At 49.6% G+C, this 11458-nt stretch overlaps 1 protein-coding gene across 2 annotated transcripts in view; it reads left to right on the top strand.

The window, feature by feature from the left end:
• The first annotated feature begins 5514 nt into the window (after positions 1-5514).
• Positions 5515-11458, top strand: part of SPATA13 (spermatogenesis associated 13) — a 116391-nt gene continuing 110447 nt past the window's right edge. For both annotated transcript variants that reach the window (XM_077484035.1, XM_077484034.1), the window contains exon 1: positions 5515-5654. The gene's annotated coding sequence lies outside the window, so the exon portion shown is untranslated. The remainder of the gene's footprint in view (positions 5655-11458) is intronic.

The raw sequence follows: 11458 nt of genomic DNA, 5'->3' as shown, positions 1-11458 counted from the left end.
ATGGTGTGTTCAGGGTGATGTGCAATGTTAGTTTTCTGGCACACATAGCATTTTGCTTTTGGGCAAAAAGTTCAATTTTGGTCTCATCTGATCAGAGCACCTTCTTCCACATGTTTGCTGTGTCCCTCACATGTCTTCTCACAAACTGCAAAGGAAGCTTCTTACAGCTTTCTTCTTGCCACTCTTCCATAAACTCCAGATGTGTGGAGTACATGACTAAGGGCTGGTTCACACTATTGAGATGCGAGAACCCTGCAAATCAACTGGGGGTTCCCGCATTGCACCCGGCACACACGGCAGTTCACACTGCCATATGCGAACTGCTGGGGAGTGTCATTATATGTTAACGACACCCCCATTTCAGCTCGCATATCACACTGTGAACAGACAGATCGGACATGAATCGGATCGCATATGTGTGAACACACATTCAATCCAATTCTGGTCCGACCTGAAAAAAAGGGTCCTGTGCGTGTTTGCACTGAATGCGGTGTGATATCAGTCATACTATCTGTATGGCTGACATCACACCCACACAGAATTCACATGTAATGTGAACAGCAGTGCGCTGCAAATTACATGCGATGCCTGGCATCGCAATTGTGTGAACCGGGGCTAATAGTTGTCCTGTGGACAGATTCTCCCACCTGAGCTGTGGATCTCTGCAGCTCCTCCATAGTTACCATGGGCCTTTTGGCTGCTTCTCTGATGAATGCTCTCCTTGCCAGGTCCTGTCAGTTTAGGTGGACGGCCATGTCTTGGTGGGTTTGCAGTTGTTCCATACACTTTCCATTTTCTGATGATGGATTGAACAGTGCTCTATGAGGTGTTCAAAACTTGGGATATTTTTTTATAACCTAACCCTGCTTTAAACTTTTCCACAACTTTATCCCTGACCTGTCTGGTATGTTCCCTGGCCTTCATGATGTGGTTTGTTCACTAATGTTCTCTAACAAACCTCTGAGGGCGTCACAGGACAACTGTATTTATACTGAGATTAAATTACATACAGGTGGACTCTATTTACTAATTAGGTGACTTCTGAAGGCAATTGGTTCCATTCGATTTTAGTAAGGCTGCTTTCACACTGGGGCGGTATTCAGGCGTTACAGCGCTATAAATAGCGCCTGTGTAACGCCTGAAAAAAACCGGCCCCTTTAACTCCAGTGTGAAAGCCGGAGGGCTTTCACACTGGAGCGATGCGCTGGCAGGACGGTGAAAAAAGTCCTGCCAGCCGCATCTTTGCAGCGGTGAAGGAGCGGTGTATTCACCGCTCCTATACCGCTGCTACCCATTGAAATCAATGGGACACCGCGGCAATACCGCCGGCAAAGCGCCGCTGCAGCGGCGCTTTGCGGGCGGGTTTAACCCCTTTTCGGCCGCTAGCGGGGGTTAAAACCACCCCGCTAGCGCCCGCACACCGCCGCTAAAACGACGGTAAAGCGCCGCTAAAAATAGCGGCGCTTTACCGCCGACGCTGCTCTCGCCCCAGTGTGAAAGCAGCCTTAGGGGTCTCAGAGTAAAGGGGGCTGAATACAAATGCACGCCACACTTTTCACATATTTATTTGTAAATACATTTGAAAACCATTTATCATTTTCCTTCCACTTCACAATTATGCGCCACTTTGTGTTGGTCTATCACATAAAATCCCAATAAAATACATTTACGTTTTTGGTTGTAAACATGACAAAATGTGAAAAATGTGAAGGGGTGTGAATACTTTTTCAAGGCACTGTAAATATTGTGAGAGCTATGGGGGTATCTTATGATACATTCATACTATTGTGTGTCTAAATAAACTGAAGTTATATTTCTTCACCAAGAATGGCAGGAAGTGCTTAACATAAGCAAGTTACATCATGAGAGCATAAGATGCTAAAATCATGTTTGTAATTGTTCCATGTAGAAGCTAGTCCAATGTAGAAGAAGCATAATCACTGCGATGGCTGTGGGGTGTTTAACTGTCTGCGGCTTAATCTTCTCTAATCATCTAATAAAATGTAGTCTGTATGACACCAACAGTCCTATTAGTGATGATCCTGGGGAGTGAAAGAAATGCCTGGCAGGCAGCACCCTATGACATCTGTACCCAGTAATAACACATGAGGGATGGGGGAGGAGGAGCTCTTTAATCCCGTCACTCTTGTCTTCCATTCACTGCCAGCTTTCATTGAGTGGGTCAATGGGAACTCTTTGCTCATGGAAGAGTAGGGCATTGTTTTTAAATGTGGAGCTGTTGAAATCACAAAATACAAATAACGATCACATTCATTCATTTCCTTACAACAGGAGGTCTATCAATTTGGAGTCCAATTTCTGACACCTTGGTTTAGTATTGAACCCACCTAGTTCAATAGATGATGCTTCTTGGCGGCAAAGATTACACGGGTCAAGGGTACTTTCCAATTTTGGGGGCAAAACTTTTTTCTGGTTCAGATCTGCTCATCAATGACATAAAGATTTCATATTATATTATATTATTATCTTATTGTACAATCTCCTTTAGAGCTCATTTTATCTTTTAGTTTTACCACCCCCTCTCAAGCTGCAAAGACATTGGACAGGGAGTGTCACACCCATGGAAAAATTGATCCCCCCTGTCACGTTTGGCGATGTTCCTGCTGCTGAAACCGACCTATTAAGTGAATAGAATTGCCCTGCAACTGCATTTGTGGCTTGGTGTTGCATCATTTATGGCAGTGGTGTCTAAACGGAGGCCTTTGGCTTGCTTTTCAGGCCCTTGGGGCACTATTTTCAACCACTAATACCAACCATGGGACATAATTCCCCCCACTGACAGCAACCAAAGGGCAGAATCCCTCCCAATGGCAGCAACAATGGGGCACAATTCCTCCTAATGACACCAAAGATGGGGCACAATTCCTCCTGACACCAAAGATGGGGCACAATTCCTCCTAATGACACCAAAGATGGGGCACAATTCCTCCTAATGACACCAAAGATGGGGCACAATGCCTCCTAATGACACCAAAGATGGGGCACAATTCCTCCTAATGACACCAAAGATGGGGCACAATTCCTCCTAATGACACCAAAGATGAGGCACAGCTCCTCCTAATGACACAAAAGATTGGGCACCATTCCTCCTAATGACACCAGAGATGGGGCACAATTCCTCCTAATGACACCAAAGATGTGGCCTAATGATGCCAATGATAAGGTACAATTCTTCCTAATGAAAACAATGGGGCACAATCCCTCCCACTGGCACTAATGATGGGACATTGTTTATTCCCATTGATATCAGGACCTTTTCGCCTCCCAATGACTACAGTCCGGCTCTATAAGTCTGAAGGACAGTAAACTGGCCCTTTGTTTAGAAAGTTTGGAGACCCTTTATTTACGTGGTTAAACAAGATGATGAGGAAACATCATATTGCCCCCTCGCTGCTTGTCAAACATCTCTGAAAGGTGACCCGAACACAGATCACTTTTCAAAGGTGTGACAGTGTTGCCACACATCTAATCATAGCCTTACATCTACCAACAACTATTTAGTGGAAAGGCCTGTCAGACTGGATAGTGAATAGTTTTGCAGGTCCTCACATTACAAAATTTTGGTAAACCTAAACCCGATTATACAGTTAGATTGGAACAAGTACCATGAGCGTTTGCAGGATGAATGGGTTTTATCATCATAACAGAAGCGGTGTGACATGCAGCATAATGTGTTATGGGTGCGTCCATGTTTAAACCATTTCCGGATGAGGTTTCTATGTTCCCTGTATTGCTTTTTATCATGTGATCACATTTTTAAAAATATTCTTTTTATTGCATATGTTGGTTTTATGCCAATAAAGAGCAAATTCTGCCTTTTGATCTAAACTATGGGAAGCCGTTGTTCTTTTTGTTTTACATATGATTCCCTCCGTGAGTTTTTTCTCCACTGTTGAGTTACCGGTTGGAGACCATTTTTCCTTTTATTGGAACCCTTGAGACGGTGTCGATTGCTCCTCTACTGATTGAAAGACTCACAGCCCCCCCATTGGCTGATAGACCGTCTGTGATCTGTCGTACAGTTCCGGTAGAGTCGAGGATTTATTCGCGTTTGCTTGTTTGACCTGGTGTCCATATACAGGTCCGGTGGCTCTAGTAAGAGTACCCACTACCCACCTTTTTCACACTTCGATTTGATGTTATTGCCTCGAATGTCTTCTGGATTATCCTTTGGTTTAAGCACTGTGTGAACCACTACATCCGAGCCTCACATGGATTCCAAGGACTCATTTATTTCATTCTTGGGACTTTATGGGTATTTTTTTTTTTTTGGTGTTAGTCACTTCACCATTTAATTTTTCTTTGTATTATTTTTTATTTTTTTCTATTTTTAGTGCTACATTATAGTTTCTTTTAATTTCCTACAGTGTCTGGGGTACATGTATGTAAAGGGGGGAGGGGGCTGTACTGTGTGTGATCAGGGGGTGCACTATGGGGTGCCTGGATTACATTCTGTGCGATCGGTGGGGTGGGGGACCAGTACTGTGGACTGTCTGGGGTACATGCTGTGTGATCAGGGGGTGCACTGTAAGGAGTCTGGGGTACATGCTGTGTGATCAGGGGGTGCACTGTGTCTATGGGGTACATGCTGTCTGATCAGGGGGTGCACTATAAGGAGTCAGGAGTACATGCTGTGCGATTAGGGAGTGCACTGTGTCTATGGGGGGGCAGTACTGTGGGGTGTCTGGGGTACCTGCTGTGTGATCAGGGGGTATCAGTAGCACTGTGGTGTGTCTGGGTGCCCACTGTGTGATCCGGGGTAGCATTAGCACTGGGGGGCAGCACTGTGGGATGTCTGGGGTACATGCTGTGTGATCAGTGGGTGAGTTGTTGTGGGGTACATTGTTGTGGGGTCTCTGTGGGGTACATTGTTGTGGGGTCTCTGTGGGGTACATTGTTGTGGGGTCTCTGTGGGGTACATTGTTGTGGGGTCTCTGTGGGGTACATTGTTGTAGGGTACATTGTTGTGGGGTGTCTGTGGGGTACATTGTTGTGGGGTGTCTGTGGGGTACATTGTTGTGGGGTGTCTCTGTAGGGTACATTGTTGTGGGGTGTCTGTGGGTACATTGTTGTGGGGTGTTTGTGGGGTACATTGTTGTTGGTTGTCTCTGTGGGGTACATGGTTGTGGGGTGTCTGTGGGGTACATTGTTGTTGGGTGTCTCTGTAGGGTACATTGTTGTGGGGGTGTCTGTGGGGTACATTGTTGTGGGGTGTTTGTGGGGTACATTGTTGTTGGTTGTCTCTGTGGGGTACATTGTTGTGGGGTGTCTGTGGTGTACATTGTTGTGGGGTGTCTGTGGGGTACATTGTTGTGGGGTGTCTCTGTGGGGTACATTGTTGTGGGGTGTCTCTGTGGGGTACATTGTTGTGGGGTGTCTCTGGGGTACATTGTTGTGGGGTGTCTATGTGAGGTACATTGTTGTGAGGTCTCTTTGAGGTACCTGCTGCCATTCCGATCACAGTGCCCCGCCCCTGTGCCCAGGCCCCGCCCCCGGCTCTCAGATGCTGAGCTGTGCTCCGTATAGCAGTGATCCGGGCGGAGGGTTGCGCTCGGCTCTCATGTCTCCGTCCGCCCGGGGGACCTGTAGCCGGACCGCCGCCTCCACACATCCGATCTGCATCGCCGGAAAAGGTAGGAACCCAGACAGACAGATCGCCAGTCTGTATATCAGCCGATCGCACTGTGCGGGGTGTATACCGGGCTCACCGATCATCGTAGTGCGGGGGATCCATTCCCTACTATTCATCCCCGGATAGGCAGACCGGGCGGGTCATACACCTGTTACTGGAGGAAGACTCTCCTATAGGATAGGACTGATCACAGACAGGGCCCCCCCCCCCCCCCCCTGTATGGACTGGTCAAAGGACAGGGACCCCCTCTGTATGGACTGATCACAGGACAGGGACCCCCCCCCCCTGTATGACTGATCACAGGACAGGGACCCACCCCCCCCCTGTATGGACTGATCACAGGACAGGGACCCCCCCCCCCCCTGTATGGACTGATCACAGGACAGGGACCCCCTCTGTATGGACTGATCACAGGACAGGGACCCCCCTATATGGACTGATCACAGGACAGGACCCCCCCCCCTGTATGGACTGATCACAGGACAGGGACCCCCCCCCCCTGTATGGACTGATCACAGGACAGGGGACCCCCCCCCCCTGTATGGACTGATCACAGGACAGGGACCCCCCCCCCCCCCTGTATGGACTGATCACAGGACAGGGACCCCCCCCCCTCTGTATGGACTGATCACAGGACAGGGACCCCCCCCTCTGTATGGACTATCACAGGACAGGGACCCCCCCCCCCCTGTATGGACTGATCACAGGACAGGGACCCCCCCCCCCCCTGTATGGACTGATCACAGGACAGGGACCCCCCCCCCCCTGTATGGACTGATCACAGGACAGGGACCCCCCCCCCTGTATGGACTGATCACAGGACAGGGACCCCCCCCCCCCGTATGGACTGATCACAGGACAGGGACCCCCCCTGTATGGACTGATCACAGGACAGGGACCCCCCCCCCCCCCCTGTATGGACTGATCACAGGACAGGGACCCCCCCCCCTGTATGGACTGATCACAGGACAGGGACCCCCCCCCCCTGTATGGACTGATCACAGGACAGGGACCCCCCCCCCCCTGTATGGACTGATCACAGGACAGGGACCCCCCCCTGTATGGACTGATCACAGGACAGGGACCCCCCCCCTGTATGGACTGATCACAGGACAGGGACCCCCCCCCCTGTATGGACTGATCACAGGACAGGGACCCCCCCCCCCCCTGTATGGACTGATCACAGGACAGGGACCCCCCCCCCCCTGTATGGACTGATCACAGGACAGGGACCCCCCCCCCCTGTATGGACTGATCACAGGACAGGGAACCCCCCCCCCTGTATGGACTGATCACAGGACAGGGACCCCCCCCCTGTATGGACTGATCACAGGACAGGGACCCCCCCCCTGTATGGACTGATCACAGGACAGGGACCCCCCCCCCCTGTATGGACTGATCACAGGACAGGGACCCCCCCCCCTGTATGGACTGGTCACAGGACAGGGACCCCCCCCCCCGTTTGGACTGGTCACAGGACAGGGACCCCCCCCCCCCCCCCCGTTTGGACTGGTCACAGGACAGGGACCCCCCCCCGTTTGGACTGGTCACAGGACAGGGACCCCCCCCCCCCCCGTTTGGACTGGTCACAGGACAGGGACCCCCCCCCCCCCCCCGTTTGGACTGGTCACAGGACAGGGAACCCCCCCCCCCCGTTTGGACTGGTCACAGGACAGGGACACCCACCCCCTGTATGGACTGATCACAGGACAGGGACACCCACCCCCCTGTTTGGACTGGTCACAGGACAGGGACCCCCTCCCCCCCCCTGTTTGGACTGGTCACAGGACAGGGACCCCCCCCCCTGTTTGGACTGGTCACAGGACAGGGACCCCCCCCCGTTTGGACTGGTCACAGGACAGGGACCCCCCCCCCCCCGTTTGGACTGGTCACAGGACAGGGACCCCCCCCCCCGTTTGGACTGGTCACAGGACAGGGACCGTCCCCCCCCCCTTTTGGACTGGTCACAGGACAGGGACCCCCCCCGTTTGGACTGGTCACAGGACAGGGACCCCCCCCCCCCCCCGTTTGGACTGGTCACAGGACAGGGACCCCCCCCCCCCCCGTTTGGACTGGTCACAGGACAGGGACCCCCCCCGTTTGGACTGGTCACAGGACAGGGACACCCACCCCCTGTATGGACTGGTCACAGGACAGGGACACCCACCCCCTGTATGGACTGATCACAGGACAGGGACACCCACCCCCTGTCTGTCTCTTCTATACACAGAGCACATGGGATCCTAAATCGTGTATATCTCATACGGGAGGGTGACATAGACAGGCAGATCTGTCCCTAGGGATATATAAGGACTGCCATCTGATTGCTGATAAAGAGGGAGGGGGTCACCTGTGGTCCAATCACTTCCTTCTCCTATAACCTGTAGCCTAAATCAGGGGCTCGTCCTAGGGTGACAACACTGGCCCTCCATACATACAGTGAGTGAGTGTTGTCACACAGTACAGGAAGTGTGTTATTGGCAGGATCACCCGGTGAAAAGAAAACGATGCAGCCACCATGGACTGGTCAGGCGCATTATATTACATGTTTGGGTTTAGATACATATTTAATGATCAGAGAGCCTCCAATATGTTGGTAAAAATATAAATGGACTTTTCCTTTGTGGTAACCACACACACACACTTTTATTTTCCAATCGATCTCCTTTGATAGGGACAATAAATCTATGGCTGACAACCGATTTGATCACCATGCCACACACAGGGAAGGGGATATCAATAATGAAGACATGATCCTAACCTACAATCATAAATGATTTCTCATCTCCCGGTTTCCTCCATGTAATCTCATAATTCGATCGATTTACATACCAGTGTATTCATGAAGAAAGTATCTCTACCGATTGGCAAAAAAACTCTGCGTGATCGAAACGGAGTGTAACAATTGGAGGGGAAGTTCTGGCTATTTGTTTGTTTGTAGATTTGATTTTTTATTTATTTTTTTGGTGGACTTGAACATTGGTTATATATATATATATAAAAAAAAATCCAAGCGTGTGTGGCCACTATTAGACTTTATCGATCAGAGATTGTCTTGTTGGTAAAGATATGAGCTATAGGCAGCAGAGAATGTCATTTGTTGCCTGCATCTGTCCTGGCAATTCATCTCTAAATATGATTTTCCTAAAACTTGTCTTCGGCCCAATCTACTAATGATCCGGTTCTGGACGGGGATGGCAGAGACCTGTTCGGTGCTGTCCATACTATCCCCACACTGGCCCATGTATGTTATCAGGGAGATTGTGCACCAATCAGATAAAGCCATACAATTGTATTGATCGTGACTTGTTGCAGTATATGTGACCGTTGCGTGCAATGATTGTATAATGTATGGGGTGAAGTGCGCCGTATCGGTTGCATTGGTGATGGACGCTTGATTAATCTGTTTAGGATTCATGGAGACACGGGGGGGGATTGAAGACTCGTTCATTGAAGACTCGTTCAGCCTGGGAAAGCTTGTTAACTAAAACCATTCAAGTGTGCTGCCATCACCCCCCTGCTGCTGCATGGTACTCCTTCACAGCTCATGTGGTTGCTATGGGGGCTTCACTTCCTGTTTGTCCCGTCTACAAATTCACAGATTAGCCTGGAAACCGCAGACAAAGAGCACCAGAGACTGCGCTCCTCCAGTATACTCCGGGGAACAGGCTTTACATATCGCCCGCCAAAGATCCCGAATCTGACAATCCTTCCAACAGATCCCCGTATACTCTATGGAGGAAGTAATATATTACATGGGATCAGAGATCCCGAATCTGACAATCCTTCCAACAGATCCCCATATACTCTATGGAGGAAGTAATACATTACATGGGATCAGAGATCCCGAATCTGACAATCCTTCCAACAGATCCCCATATACTCCTATGGAGGAGGTAATACATTACATGGGATCAGAGATCCCGAATCTGACAATCCTTCCAACAGATCCCCATACACTCTATGGAGGAAGTAATACATTACATGGGATCAGAGATCCCGAATCTGACAATCCTTCCAACAGATCCCCATACACTCTATGGAGGAGGTAATACATTACATGGGATCAGAGATCCCATGTAATGGGACAATCCTTCCAGCAGATCCCTGTATACACTATATTGTCAAAAGTATTGGGATGCCTTTACACGCACATGAACTTTAATGGCACCCCAGTCTTAGTCCGTAGGGTTCAATATTGAGTCGGCTCACCCTTTTTAGCTATAACAGCTTCAACTCTTCTGGGAAGGTGTCCACAAGGTTTAGGAGTGTATCTATGGGAATGTTTGACCATTCTTCCAGAAGAGCATTTGTGAGGTCAGGCACTGATGTTGGATGAGAAGGCCTGGTTCCTCACCTCCCCGCCTAATTCATCTCAAAGATGTTATATCGGGTTGAGGTCAGGACTCTGTGCAGGCCAGTCAAGTTCCTCCATCCAAAACTCGCTCATCCATGTCTTTATGGACCTTGCTTTGTGCACTGGTCCAAATCATTTGGTGGAGAGGGGTTTGTAGTGTAGGGTTGTTTTTCAGGGGTTGAGCTTGGCCCCTTAGTTCTAGTGAAGGGAAATCCTTAAAGTGTCGGCATACCAAGACATTTTGGACAATTTCATGCTCCCAAGTTTGTGGGAACAGTTTGGGGATGGTCCCTTCTTGTTCCAACATGACTTCGCAGCAGTGCACAAAGCAAGGTCCATAAAGACATGGATGAGCAAGTTTGGGGTGAAGGAACTTGACTGGCCTGCACAAGAGTCCTGACCTCAACCTGATAGAACACCTTTGGGATGAATTAGAGCGGAGACTGCGAGCCAGGCCTTCTCATCCAACATCAGTGCCTGACCTCGCAAATGCGCTTCTGGAGGAATGGTCAAACATTTCCCATTGACACACTCCTAATCCTTGTGGACAGCCTTCCCAGAAGAGTTGAAGCTGTTATAGCTGTAAAGGGTGTGCCAACTCAATATTGAACCCTGCGGACTAAGACTGGGATGCCATTAAAGTTCATGTAAAGGCAGGTGTCCCAATACTTTTGATAATATAGTGTAAAGATCCTGAAACTGACAATCCTTCCAACAGATCCCCATGTAAACTTTGTGGGAGAGGTATTTTACTATTTGGGACCAGAGATCCCAAATCTGACAATCCTTAGAGATCCCGTATACACTGTGAAGGAGGCATTACATATCACCACCAGAGATCACACGTGATTAGAAATGGGCGCATCATTTTGCCGTTATTTGGCACGACCATAGACCTTGTGTACTAGTGATGTTGATTTACACTAGAAAAATCACATATTTCTATTAAACCCAATCCTATAAAAGTAAGAATTAGAAGATTAGAGGGGTATAAACTGATGTGTTTTATAGCAGGGCTTGAAACTTAGAGTCCTGAGCTACTAGCCAGGCCTTAAGGGTTACTTGCCACCAGGTGCCCCACCCTACCCCAACTAAACACGCCCTCGTAAATTATCTCATGAAATGACACTTAAATGTTTTAGGCAGAATTAAGTTACAAAAATAAATATTAACGACTTTATCAGTGCCCGCCAGCACAGCCTCTCCTCCTGTGCAGAGGGAAACTCGAACTGGCCGATCATCAGAGAGCAGGGATTGCCCACTGTAACAGCTTTCATTTGAATGGCTGGGTTCTCAGCACTGCTCAGGTCACGCAGTCTCGCCTGGCGAAGCTCGGGTCACGCAGTCTCGCCTGGCGAAGCTCGGGTCACGCAGTCTCGCCTGGCGAAGCTCGGGTCACGCAGTCTCGCCTGGCGAAGCTCGGGTCACGCAGTCCCGAGCGGCGCCCT

This window comes from Lithobates pipiens, unplaced genomic scaffold (assembly GCF_037356315.1).
Source record: "Lithobates pipiens isolate NorthernLeopardFrog02 unplaced genomic scaffold, aLitPip1_a1.2 Scaffold_16, whole genome shotgun sequence".
NCBI lineage: Eukaryota > Metazoa > Chordata > Amphibia > Anura > Ranidae > Lithobates > Lithobates pipiens.
The sequence above is the reverse complement of the archived record's forward strand: the minus strand, read 5'-3'. Positions and strand labels throughout refer to the sequence as shown.